The sequence below is a fragment of the Pseudopipra pipra genome, chromosome 7 (genome assembly GCF_036250125.1).
Source record: "Pseudopipra pipra isolate bDixPip1 chromosome 7, bDixPip1.hap1, whole genome shotgun sequence".
NCBI lineage: Eukaryota > Metazoa > Chordata > Aves > Passeriformes > Pipridae > Pseudopipra > Pseudopipra pipra.
Genome location: NC_087555.1, coordinates 36,901,100 through 36,918,757, shown reverse-complemented (window position 1 = coordinate 36,918,757; position 17,658 = coordinate 36,901,100). Strand labels below are relative to the sequence as shown.

The following is a 17,658-nucleotide window of genomic DNA, read 5'->3' as shown; positions in this document are numbered from 1 at the left end:
GACAGAGAGAGAAGGATGATGTGATTTACAAAAAAAAAAAAAATATTAACCACAGCTCCAGAGAAGGAATCAGGGTGGGAATCGGCAGCTGGGAAAGGGAAAGAAAGTGGAAAAGATTATTTTTCATTTGAGATACATTTCTTCAATCACAAGTCTGCATGAGAGCGGGAGTTTGCAGCTGGGCACAGAAGAGGGGTCGGTGGTTAGAGGAGGAATATTTTAAGCAGAAGGAGCTCTGCAGTCAGCTGGGATCCACAGAGAGGTCGGGGCAGGTGGGGGACTCTGTGGCCAGCTCGAGGTGTCACTGCCAAGGGCTGTCAGTCTAAAACACGCCTGTGTCCCACTCCCCTGCAGCACAACTACAGACGTGCTTTATTTCTGTGTCAGGACATGGAGCAAGAGGCACATTTGAAAGGAAAGTCAAGTGACTTTTATATTTCTACAAGCTTGTCAGCTTAAAGCTTTCTTTTCTTTTTTTTTTTTTCTTCCTCTGGCTCTTCAGGGAGGGAGGGAGGAGAAAAAAATAGCAAGTTTGTTCACCATGTGAGGGTTGGTTTGTTTGTGGTTCTTTTTTTTTTATCCTGTCTTTTATAGCTTGACCAGTGAATCCAGCTTAACAAAAACATTTCCCTTTGTAGGCTGAACATTCAAAGACGTCACTCGTTTAAGTCCAAATGTGAGCTGCTACTTTGTTTGAATGCCAGAAATCATGTAAAAAAAAAAAAAAAAGAAATACAATTTCCAGGGGCATATTGTGAATTCTCAGCAAGTCTTGGGGAGCAATGACCAGTTCAGTGAAACTCAGTGAAGTTTCTCTGTTTTACAGGTGTCCAGCACTGTGTACGTGGGACTTGTCCCATGTGTCAGTAGGAGTAGGAGAAAGTAGGTCCTGGTTTCACTGCCCAGTGAAGCTGAAGGTACAAAGTATGCCACAACAATATTGTTACTTCCCTTACACTTATATTTTCTACACCCAAGCACTGATTTGCTCCTTATTTAAGCAACATTTTCTTGATAAATTAAAAAAGCAGCAATAGCCATTACTGCAGGCTATATACAGCCTCTAATATCACTTAAGCATATTACAGAATATAATATCTGGTACTTAACGACTAACTTGCATATGAAAGCTCACATAATGTCTCATAAAACCCTTAAAATGGCTTCAGTTTAAGAGTCTCTTTAAAAAAAAAAAACACCTTCAGGGAATATTGTAAATGAAGTAGCACTCCAGCCTTAGAAAAAAAATTCACACACTTGCAGAAATTTTTAATATAAATTGAACACATTAAAAATTAATTTTGCATGACCATTTCGCATTGCAGTGCCAATGCATAGTTAAGATAAGGCCTTAACTCTTCTTTGTTTAAAGTAACATGGAAACATCTCTCTCTTCTTCCATTATCTGTACATAATTATAATTTTCATTAATCAGAAATTGGAACCCCATCCTCTTATAATGACAGCCCTGGCTGGAGATCAGTGAAACCCTACCTGTGTCACTAAGGAAACTTGCTGTAAACTTTTAGGAGACTCATTAAAGAAAGGTGTGACCTTACAACGAGATAAGGCTGTGCAGAGTGAGGCACTCATTTATATCATATGCTAGTCAGGGAGCAGAATTCAGTTTGCTGTGAAAATAGATGTTCCCTCTTGTGACACTTCACTAGTGGGAATCTTGTAGGTTCTCCAGTGACGTCGGTTGTCAGCTTTGAAGACTCAGCTGACACAAATCCTGGCAGGGAAGGCACTAAACCAGGCAGCAGTTTGAATTACGATACTACTCTTCTGTGGGAAGTATATATAGAAAAGACCTTTAGCAATTTTCCTCCTTTTTTTTTTTTTTTCAGGTTTTTGATTGGACTTACGGCCTGAGATTTACAGCAAGGAATTCCCCCACCGGGTGCTGGTCATAATCAGATGTTTGGGAGATGCTTTTTGCCTCACAGGAGCAGCTCTGATGGACACTGAGCCAGTGGTGGGAGCACATGGAGATTCGTGCTCCGAATCCCTGGTGACCACCTTTTAACAGTGGAGAAGTGTCCAAACCTCTCTGATGTCACCACATCACAACAGGCAACAAGGTTTTTCATGTTCTGACTGGTCTATAAGATGCTTGACAGATTTTTTTTTTCTTTTATTATTCAAAATGTATGAGAGAATCATAGAACCAGAGAATGGTTTGGGTTGGAAGGGACTTTAAAGACCATCTTGTTCCAGCCCTTCCTGCCATGGGCAGGGACACCTTCCACTAGATCAGGTTGCTCCAAACCCCATCCAACCCGGCCTTAAACACTGCCATTTGATATTCACTTAATATTTTATCTCTTTATTGTGTTATTTACCTGCAGTACTTAAATCTGGTTTCTAACCCAATTCTGAAAGCTTGTTTGTGTGTTATAAACACTTTAATAAGGTGTTTGTGTATTACAATAAAGCTTTTCTGTGTGTGCTATTAACACTTTAATAAATGCTTTCTCATGTCAAGTATTAGGGAACCTTGCAGTTCATCATTTGCATGAAAGACGTGGCAAAAGCAAAATAATTTGCAACGTGTCATTCATCACTCATGAATTTTGATCACTCCAGTCCTGGTTATACATTTTTTGAGAGTTAAAATAGAGTGTTTCATTTAAACCAACAAATGCCATCTTCAGTCCAAATTGCCTCAGAAATCTCAAAAATTCTAAAATATCTCAGTGTTCTAAATGGCTCTAAAATGTCTAAATGTTCTAAATGAGTGAACTTTGAAAAAAAAGTCACCTCCTGGCTCCACAGTCACACGGATCTGCACTGAAGCAGGCAGAGCTGGTGAGAATGGCAGCTAGAGAAGAAAGTACCTTCTTTAACATGTGGAGCTAAATGTTACAACATTTTACAGGGATGTTAATTGGGAAAGCCTTGAGAAAATATCACAGCCTTCCACCAATGTGCAAAGAGGTAACAAAGCTCTGTTGGGTCTCTTGTACTTCTCCACTGTAGATGAAGAGTAGGAAAAAAGGCTGAGTAGAGTAACAGCAATGGCCTTGCATAGTTTTTCTGTCATGCTTGATTTTGTTGAGTATTTTTCCAAGCTTTGGGTTTGCTGGTGTGCTTTTTTTTTTTTCCTTTGGAAAACAGACAGAAACTTCTAAAGGAGGTCCTGCTGGGTGTATCTTCAGCAGAACAAGCACAAGAAAACGAGCAGGAGCGTTTCCCCTGCCTCTCCCTATCACATGTTTAATCTCTGTGTGGTTTCTGCCTGTGGCTTTCTGAGGATACCTCAGCACCTCCAGCTACAGACCATAAAAGAGAACCTGCAAGGTAGGCTGGTGAGGCTGGTGAGCCATTCTCACCACACGTGTGGCAGGCTGTTTGAAATCACATCTATTTTCTCTGTGAACCCTCACCTTTTAGTGTCAGACCTACTTAAGGAAGGAAGTGATTCATTTGGGGCCTGAGATAGTGCCGGGTGGGGACTTCTCACCGTGTGGTTCAGCACCCGAGATGAGGGGACAAACAGCTGCATGGTCTGTAAAGACAGGTGGAGTTGAGCACCTGGAGGATTGTCATGGAGGACTTTAAACAATTTTTAGGGAGGTTATCCCAAAGTGAGGGAGGAAACTGCAAACAGGAGTGGAGAGGAAGCATCTCAGCACTCTGCCCATTGTGGAGGGTGCTCAGCGCTGACCTCCCTCAGCCACACACTGACCTGTAGGGCTGTGCATCAGGCAAGAAGTAGGACTCAATGCACTCCCTCAGGGCTACAGAACAAAATGATTTATTTCTGTTCTATGGGAATGAAAACAGGATCAAATATTGAAACAATCTCTCAAAAATATGTAGTGTTCCTATTTTCATGTGTTGGGTTTGACACTGAGGCATTGTCTCTGCACAAAAAGAGTTTTTAGCTCCTGCCATGCTCTCTGCATCACTAGTCAAGTTTTCTGCTTGGAAACTAGATTTTTTAGACTTTTTTTTATCTGCCCAAAGGCTTTACTTTCTCTACTAAATCTACTGTTGATCTCTTCAATATAGTAAACTCACTCATCTTCTCTCAGGGCTGATGGGTCTGTATCTGCAAAAGCACAGAAATGATTGTAAATGTTAGAGAGTTCAGCTTGGAAACTGTTGTGTTGTTCTTTATGGGATAGATTCTTTCTGCCTTTCTCTCACAAAGCTGTAAGAGAATAAAAAGAAATTACCTTTCATTGCAAGTCGATTTGTGGGATGTAATGGCACAATTTAGAAAGGAATATTGCAGACAGTAAGACCACTTGAATTAGAAGTCTTGAATCAGTTTGCAGGGCTATATATTTCCATAGTATTGTGTTTTGTTGTGTGGGGAATTTAATAAGAGATGTAAATCTGCAAACTGCAATGATATCACCATAAAACATAAAAGATTCATGTATTATAAATAGGTATGATAAATAAATTATTTATGTGAATGTATATCTGTGTGTGTGTGTACATGAGCTCACGTTCTCTCCTCTTTTTGAAATAATTAGTGGCAAACTCTTTTATTGCGCATTGCCCTACGACCTGTGCAAGAGCTTTAATGACATTTCACACAAAGAGCTGAGGGTAGAGCTTGCTCTGTGCTGAGCTGAAGCATCTCAGACTCGTTAAGGTGGGGAACATCACAAGCCATGTACTGAACAAAAAAATCTCAGTCCAAGGAGACTGAGGGTTCCTTCTGGAAGTGTCCAGGCACCCTTAAGAGCTCTGAGCTGGCAGTATGCAATGAGTATGATGTAAGGGGCTGGGAACATCACTGCTCAAAATGCTTCTGCAGGTAAATTTGAATTCTATCAATCTGCTGCTTGTGTTGCTGCAGATTTTGGCAGCCACAACCTCACTGTGATGACTTCTTTTCCCAGCTCTGACTGACAACACAGCGCCCGGTGTGTCAGCTTCTCCAGGAGCACGTTCATTACTCATTAGGATGAAGTCACATGCACTGCACAGTAGGAACTTACAGCTATAGATCCCTCCTCAGTAACCTGTGCCATCTCAAGATAGCTGGCTACACAACCTCCTATTTTTAAGCCGGGTGGGACACTTCTAAATTAAGGCATGAGTAAAACAAAATTGTAGGAGGGCTCCAGAACACTAGAGAAAAATCCCGTGTGACTTCAGTTATGTTATTAACTTTTCCACTTTTGCTGCAGAAGTTGTTTCTGTCAATATTTTACTTTAACGGTGCTGAACGGGAGGAAGGAGCAGGGTCCAAGCAGATGGCTGTCAGCAAACTGATGACGGCAGTTGAGAATTAGTGTCCAAATACAGTATTTAAAACTTGCTACAGTACATAGTTTCCTGCATATGCATGCCAAAATAAATCTGGTTTGGAGAACCTTGCAGGATCTTTATTTTATTTTTATTTGGAGCTTATTCTATTAAGGATAAGCAAACAGGCAGCATACCTTAGCTTAGCAGGGGGGTGGATCCAGCAAACAGTAAGTACGGAGATAGATGAACCACAAAGACCTTTCCAACCTTTACTCACTCCAGCTATCGACTCCCTGAACGTCACTAAGTAGCAGGATAACACTAATTAACATTAATAATATTAATTTGTACCCATTTTTTTGCCTCCCCATTCCTCATACACACCCGCTATAAGAAACCTTCCTTCTCACACCAGCTGTGTTCTTTTCCTTCCAGAAAGAGTTGGGAAGGGATGGGTACCATCACATGGGAAATATCTGATGTCAGAAAAGCAGAGGCACCTGAACCAGATCCATTCTTGGCAGATGAGGATGGCAGCAGGTAGTGGCTATTCCATTTCACACACATCCTTTGGTCTAAGTGTGACTAATCTGTTGTTTTAGATACCTGGCTGCAGCGGGGTCAAAGCAGGGGCAGGCTGTCTCCTCTGCAGTGAATTAGAGGCTTACATTCATTATCTTCCAATACCTCATTAAAACGGCTTTAATGTGGTGAACATTTGATGGTAGACAAAAGCTTTAATCTTGTGAATATCAAACACACCTGGGTTACATTTCCTCTTGCAGCAGTTAGCAGAAACAGGTTAACAAGCTATTTTAACTCCTTAATCTGCTGAATTTGTGTGGAAACCAGACTTTCACCAGTCACCTGAGTTTGAACTCGAAAAAAAACCCCTACGTACACCCCTAATTTATCAAGCTCTTTTTTCAAACTCTGACTGCTCTAGACACTTTTAATCATCTGTTTAATTTTGCACCTTTTTTTTTATCCTGATATATTATATGCAGGTTATACTTAAGGCCCAGATTTGCCCTATTTTTCTTCCTCATCTGACCTAGATTCAAATTTACACACTGTGAAATAGCTAATAAATCCCCATTAAGGTTGTAAAAGGTGAAGGTTCAACCAATGTGCAAGTCATCAAGTTCTAATGTAAAACTGAATGAGCCTTGATATTAGCAGCAGTCTCAAAAAGTGAGGCTGAAAAGCTCTACAGGTTTCCAGCTTTTTTATGGCAGGCTGTGTTAGAGCACCTAAACTGAGACAACACTCTTAAGTCTGTACAACAGCAGCGACAACAACATGGCTTAAGAGAGGTAAGGGAAAAAAACCCTGCCCTCTCCAAAAAATGAAATACCAGTGATTTTCTTTTCATATCCAGAATCCTGCCACCAAGACATGTTTTATGCTCCAAACATTCTTTACATTTTACCGCGAGTAAATATATTTCAATAAATATTTTTCAATAAATATTACACCCTCTAAATACAAAAATTAATATAAAGCCCTAACAAAATAAATTTCTTTTGTGTGTCTCTCCGTGGCAGTGCTGCTCTCCTCAAATAGGGGGTTTTGCTTTGCTGTTGAAGTCTTGGAAAACTGTTTTGTCAGTCCAACTGGAGAGTGCTGCTTTTCTTTTTTTTTCCCTGCTAGCCATAGAAAGTATTACAATGATTTACAGAGACACGCCGAAAGTAAATTATGTTGTAAACGCCTGTCCCTTGGGTCGACAAAGAATCACAGGGAAAAAATGCAAAAAGTTTGAAATTCCCAACAGCAAAGGTTGACAGGAAAATATGGTGTTGTTTTTCTATGAGTAAAAGTAACTTTTATGTTGTGTTTTCCCATGAGAAATTATAAACTTTCAAAGGAATTTTAGTCTCTTGTATGCACACATAAGAGCAATTTATCTGGTACTGCCCCAGTGAAAACACTGTTAAGACTTTAAAGCTGTTAGAACTATGGCTGAACTTCATCTAGGCTGCTACTACTTATTTGTTCTTGCTGCCTCTTCTTGTCAAAACATTTACTCAGACTTCGAAGAGTTGCAAGTTGGCAACGTGTTAATAATATTAGAATGCATTTGTGTCGGCCATGTGGCCGCAATATTTAAGTAAATTCATCACTTATTTAATGAATAATGAATTCACGAGAGTAGCTATGGAGACGTGGAACCATATGTAGTAAATTAAATGGGAACTTGTCAACGTACAGTAACAGTGAATGTCACCAAAGTAGTTGTGTCTGTTTTATAGCAGTGGGGATGCACTTACACCGAGCCTGGTCTGCATTTCTTACTGGGTATAGTACAGCCACATTTTTTTCACACCTAAGTTGCAGCAGTGATTTCTAACAGGTGTGGTAATAATGTGAGAATTTACATGAGTTTCTCGTCGGTGTGCGCAGGAAAGGTGGAAGAATCTCAGGATATTCAGTCAGTAAATTACTTAACGACATTTTGAAAAGGAAAGTGGAGAACTGCAGGGGTTTTTTTTTGTTTTTATGATGGGAAAATGTCACCAAGAAAAGGGGGTGGCTGTTACTCAGCTCAGTTCTCATCTGTCCTAGTGCATAATGGAAATTCCATAAAACAAAGGTGTCTTCCAAGATAATTAACAGGGAAAACCAGACCTGAGGAGTAGGAAAGGATATACAAGAAGGAAATTATGAAAAGAGAGTGGTGCATAAGGTCAGCAAACCAAGTTCATCTTTCTGTTTTGCTTCAGAGCCACAAGCAGTCATTTGGACATCGTGTTAGGACTCACTGTAATGTAAGATGTAAAAGTATCATCTTGGTGGCCTCATTTACAACATCCAGTGGTTAGAAGGACGTCTAAAAGCTGGTGGCTGAAGTCCATGGGCTTCCTTATGCCCTTCCCACATTACAGAGAGACTTAGCTCCCCCAACCTGTGCTTGGGAGTACTCTGACACAGATCCTTCTACTGAAGCTTATCATATTCACTGGGATATAATTCCCAGCAAATGTTTTAAAGGATTAAAAAGGACTCAGCTTCAGGAAAGGAGAAATGAGCCATTGAGTACATTCTCAGGAATTGCCTTAGGAAATGTAAGACAAGTTCAGGTCAGTGATATCAGTCAGACAGGTTAGGAAGGATTTCAGCACTGGGAGTCAGAGAATCTCAGAATGGTTTGGATTGTAAAGGACCTTAGACCGATGAGCCAGGTGTAGCCATGGAAGTGGATAACAGTAGCAAACACATAATATTTGGTTATGCACATGGCTAAAGAAGTTTCACCTACCTAAAAACATCTCTGGTGCAATCCTGTCAGCTAAGGAATTTGGGATCTTCTGGTGAAAGCTTCAGCTGATGAGGGAACTTCACATTTTGTGCTTAAGTGCTGTGTTCAAAATGGAAATATCCTGTTGCTGATGTAGCTGAAGGTCCTTTGTGGGTACACATGGGTAGATAAGACACCATATACAACGCAAACACTGTACTCCTGATAGTCAAAACACAGGAAAGGAGATAATTGTTAGGAAAAAAGAGCAGAGCTGGTAAAGATTGTAGCCATTTTTATTTAAAATATGTTAGAAGACATCCAGCTATATCCTGGCTTCTAGCAATGTTTATGCTTAGGACATTCCCTGAGGTTTCAGAAATTTTAAATGCTCTAAAACACTTGCAGACACACAGCCTTTCAGGTCAGAGACAGTTCCAGTCTTGTCACATTTCAGGCATAAGACTCATCTTTCCAGCAAGTTTTCCTTGAAGAACTCCCTTTTATCACCAAGCCTAATGACAGACTCGTACCATGATCATAGTAACTACTCACTGCCTCTCTACACCGAGTAACTCAGAGCCCACCTTCATGAAGACATAATCAACTGACCCATTTTGCAAACTTCAGACCCCTGGGATCTTCCTGATATTCCTCACAATGTGATTTCTGGGGTCTGTGTCACACCTACCAAACTTTGCCTTCATTTTTTCAGCTGTTGGGTTGCGTTACATCTCGTCATGTCACGTCACGTTGAGTGGCATTATTGCCTTCAGAAATGATGGGACAGAGAGTGACTTGATGTGTTCTGAGTGATGTGACACAACGTGACATATGTCATAAAATCATTGTCACCCATCAAAAAAAGAGTGACAGATCAAATCCAAACAAAGCTCACCATACACTTTTAGTGGCTACCCAATCAACTAAAAACAAACATTTCAAATTGGGAGCCAAAAGCGTGGGAGTGTGACTCATTTTTGGTCAGGCCTTACATGCCTAACTTGGCATTTTACATTTCTTCCACTTTTCTTCACACTGTATTATCCATTTGGTGGGGAGGAAACTTGTTCAGTTCATTTATATTATTCAGCCTTCATATTTGTCAGACTATTACTTCTAAATATGTTCTTCGAGTCCTTTTCACGAATCGTCCCCATTTACCTTCTCTTTCTGGATGCATTTGAGTTATTATCATGTTATGAAAGTAATAATGTACAGAAAAGGTTGAATTTGTCATCCTGCAATGTTGTACAAGCCAAACTATCAAGAACAAGGAGATAATTTTCTGTAATTCTACATCTGAAGAACGTGCTATCTATTCAAAAATATCACACTGCTTTATTTCCAGCCTATATATCTGCTCATTAAACATTTCTAATAAGGAATGTAAGATAGGAAGGAGAAAATAAGAAGTACTTTTGCCTTGTAAATGAATTGCTGCGTCTCTGACTAAACCAATATCGGCGTGGGAATAAGCCCAAACAGCTTTGCAAGACTGGAGTTGGGACAACTGGCAACATGCAGTAAGTGGTACCAAAGCATTACCATTGCTCTAATATTCATGGAGTCAAAGACTGGAGCCATTTCCAAAGGGGAAAGGCAGCATCATTCAGTGGAGGGATGTGAAGGATGATGTGGGTGCGATCCGTCGCTGTGATCACATAAGGGAACCCTGAAATGTCATAAAATCCCACTCTGATCTGTTGTCACTACTGCTGGTTGTATGGAAAATTAACACATTTAATTAACTGCCTGACCAAAGCAGCTGTTACCTTATATAAAACCTTGAGCATTGATGCCCGGCGTGTCCCACTAGGTGCTCAAATGTGCCAGTGGCATAAGACTGATTAGAGTTTTATACCAAATGGCACAGCAGGACTCCTCTTGCAACATGCTCAAGTCAAGATCTTCCTTAAATTCTTCATGGGGCATAATGATGCTCCAGCCCAAATTGCTTAATAATGTGGTTTTTCAGGACAGCCAACTAGATAAACCATGCACAGCAAAACATGTCCTGGCCAAACCAGCTCCTCTCTCTGCTTTTGTTCCTGACATCTGAGAGTGTTCCTGCTGCTGAGACCGTGGATGTGTTTGGCATGTGATTTCCACTGGAATACTACAAGCACTATTTTATTTATATTCCATTTCTATCATTTATGGCAGATGGTTACTTGCCTTAAATTTTTTAAAAATATCTTGGCTGCAGAATTTCAAATGAAAAGTAAACTCTCCAAGTCAGGGGCAACTGTAAGTTCAGTTATTTTTAACAAAGTTGGTTGGAGGGTGGTTTTTCTTGTAGTGCTCATCCTGTACATGAAAGTTTCCAAGCATGTGAGCATCCATATTTATATATAGTTTTGCTTGGAAATACTTTTATTCTATACATCTGTGTACACATAGATTTCAATATTTAAACACTTAAAAGGTAAACCTTTTCATCAGAGCTGAAACAGCTAAAAGTTATCACATTATAGAGGAGAATATCTTGTGGGTAGCTGAACATTTTCTAAATGAAATTCAAGTTGTTAATCAAGATTTGGAATACAGCAACCTCTAAACATGGAAAAATTCTTCTCTTGATATTTTTGCTACTAATTATCTCTCCATTCCCCTTTCTGTGCTGTGATAGCCACAAATATGTTGCATCTAGAAAGTGCAAATTATACAGAGAAAAGGACAGTTTCTCAGCCAGTACAAACTGGCACAGCCCCATTGATTTCAGCAGAAAAAAATCAGGTTTAATGTTTGGCCATTAAGCAATACCTCACTTGCATACAGTATATTCTTCCATAGGTTTCAAATCACTGCGAGAGAAGTAAGTCCCCAATCCTGCAAACACTTATGTGTGTGTAACTGCACATATGGGAATAATCCCATTAAATCAATGGGATTACTCGTGTGCATAAAGTTAAGCATGTGTGTAAGTGCTTGCTGGAGCTGGGCCTGGGGGAGAAGAGGAGGATTTTTGAACCATTGGTACAGTGGGTGTGAATGTTCATATTCCAGTTGTGTGGCTTCAAATGCCTCTTTCCAAGTCAAAAGTTTTGAAGGAGGAGTTTGCCCTCTTTTCCACCAAGCCAGAGTGTTTTAAGACTCTTTAAGCAATCTGTTGTCATAGCAAAAGAACCATTTACAAGGAGGTCTCCACAAAGCTGAGCAAACTTGTTAGAGCATAAAAATTACCTGATAATTGGGGAGTGTTCTCTGCCTGAAGTCTTCTCACATAGCCTTTCATATTTGCAAGTTTACGTAAACAAACTCAAATCTATAAGTTGTAAACTGTGCATAGCTGCTATTTGTGGGAGGTTTTTCTTGGTAATCTCAGGTGGAAGGATTCCTGGACTAGATATTTGAAAAGGCAAAGAAGAAAATAGAAATAGGAGTTATGAACTCAGTTAAAAAAAGAAGAGCTCCATACATAAAGAAAAAAAAAAACAATTCAGCTGAGGTAGAGGGTGAAAAATTTCCCTTCGTAGAGAGGAGATGGTTTAGCCAAAAAATATTTTGGGAAAAGAGCAAAAATACAGACAATACAGTGATCTGCTTGGAAAGTCTTACTTTGTGTCCAGGGAAAAGCAAACAGCTCCATCATCTTAGTATCAGACAAAGAGAGATCATCTTGGTCCTCTTTCTTACCATGCACCCAACCAACTTCTTTGCACAAAAGGAGAGGTTCAATAATGGGGAAAAAAGTCTTCAGGCATCAAGTGTTTTATAGCAATACATTGGGGAAAAAAAAAAGAGGGGAGAGAAGGGGAAAGAAAAAAAGGAAGTTTTTTTATAACCAGGTTTCCAACCAGAAGAGTGTCAAGGAAATCCCAAATGACTATTTACACTGAACATATATACCTAATCCTGGATATATACTCTCAACCAGGATTTCAACACTTGAACTCTTAGTTCAGAGGCAGATTTTCACAAGCAAGGGAAGATCTGCACATCGAATTCCCAGTTCTGCAAGTGGGTGATGTTAAGAACATCTCCTTTATCCTCCACAGATCAAGAACCACTAAGTGAAACTGGAGAAACTCAGCTTACCCTTGGACCATTTTGTTATCCATTCACTGAATGAACAATTTATACCACAGGTTCTCAGATCCTCATGCTCCTGGGTAGGCCCTTGGAAATAGTTGTCTTTAAAATAAATGCAATAAATTGAATCAGTTAGGCTGAAAAGGCCCTCAAGATCACCAAGTCCAACAAGCCCACCACTAAGCCATGTCCCTCACTGTCACATCTACAGGGATGGTGACTCCACCACTGCTCTAGGTAACCCTTTCTGGGAAGAAATTTTCCCTAATATCCAATATAAATGTTCCCTTATGCAACTTGAGTTCATTTCCTCTTGTCCTATTGCCTAATACTCAGAGGAAGAGCCTGACCTCCATGTGGCTCCCCCCTCCTGTCAGGGAGCTGCAGAGAGTGAAAAGGTCCTCCCTGAGCCTCCTTTCCTCCAGGCTGAGCCCCTCCCGCTCCCTCGGCCTCCCCTGGTGCTCCAGACCCTTCTCCAGTTCCACTGCTCTTCTTGGAAATATTGCTATGACACATCAAATATAAAGGTGTGTGTCTATGAATTAAAACACACCTATTTACGTGACATTTGAACCCTGATACTTCACATTCCTATGGAAGCTGTTGAGAGCAACAGAGCAAAGTCTGAGACAGTAAAAAGCACGGGCACTATAACAAGCTTGACCCTTCTATATTACAGACATAAAGCTGGAAAATTGTGTGTGGTCTCCCTCTGATGCCATACTCAAGATTTTTATTGCAAACACCTTTCTTCAAACATCCATTTAACATGCACCCATCTGTCAAGCGATGTTTTCCACAGCAGTGTTAATGTGCATGTGCCCCCTTCCACTTTGGTAGTTCACACCTTTAACTAGGGCTGGAGCCAGAGTGCAATAAACAGCCTTCCACAGTCCTGGGTATAAAAGGCTCAAAATGTGAGAGACACTTCATCAAAAAAACAAAAGACCAAGATAGAGTAATCCGTGGCTTTGAAAGGCACAGGGAGTGGTGGGCTTTAAAACCTTGCTTGCAAATACCTCTCCTAAAAGGTAAGAATTATGAATAATAGCTCAAAAGAGAGGGTAGAAAGCAATATCTGATGGGAAGGACGCAGACACAAGCTAAAAAAAAGAAGCACTCGCCTGGCTCCCAACCAGGTGTTGTGTCTTAGCTTGTTTAAAAATACTTCTGGTTGTGTTTAATTAGTTATGACAAAAGATCCTCAAAGAATGTATCAGTTCAAGCCTCAAGTTTGCCTACAATATTTCACCTTTCTTCAGGAAAAAAAAGTCTCCATGAGATATAAAAACTTGAAAAATATAGTATGAAAGTTCCTGCCTTAATGAAATATTAAAAATGCATCAGGAATACTGTTCTGGCATTAAAAATAAACAATAACGTTTCTTCCTAGTTACGGTTCACTTCAATTCTTTAAAAATTAATTATTACCTCTTTAAATATTTGATTAAATTAGATTTGGGTGGGTTATCGCTATCCACAAAATATACAGTGTTGTGTATAAATTTGCTTTCTCCAGTTTCTGACATGTACAGGCATGTTGTACAATTGTTTGATTATTGGAAAACTAAATCCAGTGGCTCTGTTTTGGCAGTTTGCACACTATATACTATTGAATCCTGCCACTTTGAATGAGAATGCAGCGTTACGTTAGAAATCTCTAATAAAAGAGCAAAAGTAAAGCAGCAGAATTACACATTATGTGATATTTGGGATTTTCACATCGCATCTTATCATGTTGCTATATCTCAGTCTCTAAAAAGAACACATTATTTTTAATAATGGTTAATTAGGATTTGGGGAGAATAGCTTAGAAATTTCTAGGCATATAAAGACTATTCTGCTCTCAGTGCATGAGGATTTAAGAGTGTAACTACTTAGATAGCAAGGGGAGAATAAACCCTCCAGCATGTCCTAAGAGAGGTAAGACAATTATTTCTCAAGCATTACGATAAAAGTAATTTAGTATGTCCAACTGGACAAATAAGGAACGTGGCTGCATGAGCACAGTGGCTGATACAGTTATAAAACTTTAGTTTGAGTGAACACCTGGAAGTGTCCAAGGCCAGGTTGGACAGGGCTCGGATCAACCTGGTCTAGTGGAAGGTGTCCCTGCCCATGGCAAGGGGTGGAGTGAGATGGGCTTTAAAGGTCCCTTCCAAACCAAACCATTCTGTGATTCTGTGATAACAATTTTCTCATGTTCTTTCTGTCTTCCCCTTCTGCCCATGTTTACACAGGGAATTAGGGATCCTGGAATGCCAGCTTGGCAATCTGTTTTCCCATACGACTAAATGACTGAACGACAGGAAAAGTTTCCTCAATAATTTTTCTTCTGATCCCCTGGGACAGAAGGTTGGATGGTTAAGAGACAGGTTGTCAGTCCCTGGCCTCTGTACCAGTGTTGTTAAGAGGGAAACACAGAGGAGAAGGGTTTGTTTTGGCACTGGGGATGCGGACAGCTACCAGATAGGAGTGAAGTTGAGAGCCATTGTTTGATCTGCACAGACCAGAGAGGAGTCAGAAAGAGTTTTGGTCATTAGACATCAGAACCAGATTTAAACACGTCATGAAGGAGATAAAAAAGAATCTATGCTGCATTTCCTAGACCACAGCCACCTGAATTTTATTTATCAAACTTGATTATTTAATTACTGATTTGTCTTTATCAAGAAAAAAATAGATTTAGGCTTCGTGGCTGAAACATGTGAAAAGAGCATGGAATCCTAGAATGGTTTGGGTTGGAAGAGATCTTAAAGCTCATCTAGTACCAACTCCCCTGCCATGGGCAGGGACACCTTCCACTAGATCAGGATGCTCCAAGGCACATCCAAAGTGGTGGATGTATATTTTTGGATACAGGTATATTTTTTCAAACATCAGCCGATGTGGCAATTTACCTGAAATCAAATATTCTGAGATTCACAGTGGGCTTTCCATTTCATACCTTGTCCAGAAGGCAATGATTGAGTTTGAAACAAACAAGAGCATTTGGGTTTGGGGGTTTATAACTCTCTCCTTTCAACTATATTGAAAATATCCAACTTAATCCCCGGAAAGCCAACATTAAAAAAAAATAAAAATCCAGCCTTCCCTTTAGATTAGAATCACTATCTCACAATGCCAACATCTGGTCCTGAGGACGCAGGATGGCTGCTTTGAAAGGATAATTGACTTTGTGGCGAGGTGCTCTGTTCATTGTTCAGATATTGTGGATGACACTTCCTCTCCACTTGCTCCACAGCCCAGGGAACGCTTCCGCTTCACTCCACGATGGAATAACACAGGGAGTGCTCTTGTATGGGCTGATACAAAGGACTTGCAGTGCAAATTGATCATTCCTTGAGGCTGTATAAAAAAATACTTTGCAAAACCATATAAAAATTGTGAAAACTGAATTAATCTCAAAAGCTAAGTTGGTTTTTTTTTTCCTTTACAGATTTAAATTGGAAAATATTGTTTTGGTTTTTAATGATAGAGTTTGGGGTTTTACTGGTTACATATGCCTTAAAATACTGCACATAGCATTAAAAACGAAAGGAACAAAACTGAGGTTTATATCAGAATAAAAATACATGTTTTCAGATAAGTGTTCCTCCACATCTGTCATCAGCATCCCACACTTTTCCTCACTGGCTGTACAGAGACTTCAGGCCTCAGACTTCAAACATCTGTTTAACTGCTAAGGTGAGTAGGATTTCCTGACTCATTATGCATCCTTTCATTCACTAAAATGCCCAAATGAATTTCATCACTTCTACTTTGAAGGGAGAAAGCCAGGAAAAGCCAAATTAGGGCAAGGATGGGGTTTGGAGCAACCTGATCTAGCGGAAGGTGTCCTTGCCCACAGCAGGGGCTGGAACTAGGTGGTCTTTTGGGTCTTCCAACCCAAACCATTCTAGGATTCTGTGACTCAGGATGTAAACTTTCAATCACCTGGACCTGACTGCAAGACTCAGCTGCCTTCATTGTGTAGTTTTACTTTTAGGTTTGGGTGGGGTTTTTTTTCAGCCTGAGATGCTGAACTTTGCAGAAAGATTGAGTTATTGGCATGAACTGCTCCCGTCTCTCAAAGTAGCACAGGCTGCTCAAACTAAAATAGAACTAGAGTGGACTGAAGAGGCTGAACGAGCCATTCATCCCCCCTTCCCTCTGAAGCAGAGACATCCAAATAATAACAGTGAAATCCGGAGGAACGGCAACTATCTTGAGGAGAATGAGAAAGAAAGTGTCTGGAAAACCATCCTGCAGATTGAAAACTCTCTTCCTGCTTCAGAGCCATCCTCGGGTGCTTCAGCTTAACAGCTATAGACAGCACAGAGGCACTCAGAGCAGTAGGGCAGGAAGCTGGGCACAGGCAATAGTGCAGGAAAAATGTTTTCGTGATTATATATGTAATAATCCCAGCTCCATTTGCATATTTTGATTTTTCTATTCACTAAAGTTGGGTCCCTGAGGCACTTTGTAAGGTCACCTGGGGGACACCGGGAAGAGGCAACAGGGAGAGCTCACCCTTGGCCAAGAAACCTGCCCAAAAGTGGAAATAAATTGTTCCTGTTTGGGGAAAAAATAAAAAGGAAAGGAGAAAAAAAAAAAAAAAAAAAAAAAAAAAAAAAAAAAAAAAAAAAAAAAAGCACAGCTTTGGATGGGAAGACTGTTTCCACAGCCAAGAAGAATTATTTAAGTTGGCTAATACAACACGGCCAGTTGATCCTTTGCCTTTCATATTCCTACTTGCCTGCCTGCCTCCTCCTTGGGACTGTCTGAAGGAAGGGAAGGAGCAGACAGATGTTCCTGGCCTGTGCTGGTGGGGGATCAGGGACACATCCGAGCTTCTTGTCTCTTTTCAGAGCCACCCAGCTGGGAATCGTGACTCACAGCTGGGTCACCAGGGTCTTCCCATCAACCTGGGAAAATGATGGATTCTCAAAACATTTGCAACTGAAAAAGAAAGGGAAAAAGAAGTAGAAAAAAAATACAAAGAAAAAAAAAGAGACGGAACAAATTTACATTAAAGGAAAACTTGTTCATCCTCTCTGCTGCTTCTAGTGCTTTTTGTTGTCTTTGGAGAGACAGGCTGGTAAGGAGATGGTTACCTTGTCCCCTGAGCTCCTCCAGCTCCCAGCAGTGGGACAGCTGCCAACCATTCCTTGTCCATGCCTTGGATA

General features: G+C 40.4%; 2 long non-coding RNA genes across 3 annotated transcripts in view; one reads left to right on the top strand and one right to left on the bottom strand.

Moving 5' to 3' along the window:
* Positions 1 to 2,487, top strand: part of LOC135417460 (uncharacterized) — a 78,460-nt gene extending 75,973 nt beyond the window's left edge. Inside the window, exon 2 of the long non-coding RNA XR_010432048.1 lies at positions 1,851 to 2,487. This is a non-coding gene — a long non-coding RNA (uncharacterized LOC135417460). The remainder of the gene's footprint in view (positions 1 to 1,850) is intronic.
* Positions 1,237 to 17,083, bottom strand: LOC135417459 (uncharacterized). Of its 2 annotated transcripts, XR_010432047.1 has the most exons (4): positions 12,497 to 17,083; positions 11,642 to 11,800; positions 8,477 to 8,677; positions 1,237 to 4,057 (listed from the first exon to the last, which is right to left on the bottom strand). It is a non-coding gene; the product is annotated as an uncharacterized LOC135417459 (long non-coding RNA). The 2 variants fall into 2 exon arrangements; XR_010432046.1 differs by having other exon boundaries at positions 11,642 to 17,083.
* Positions 17,084 to 17,658: the final 575 nt, after the last annotated feature.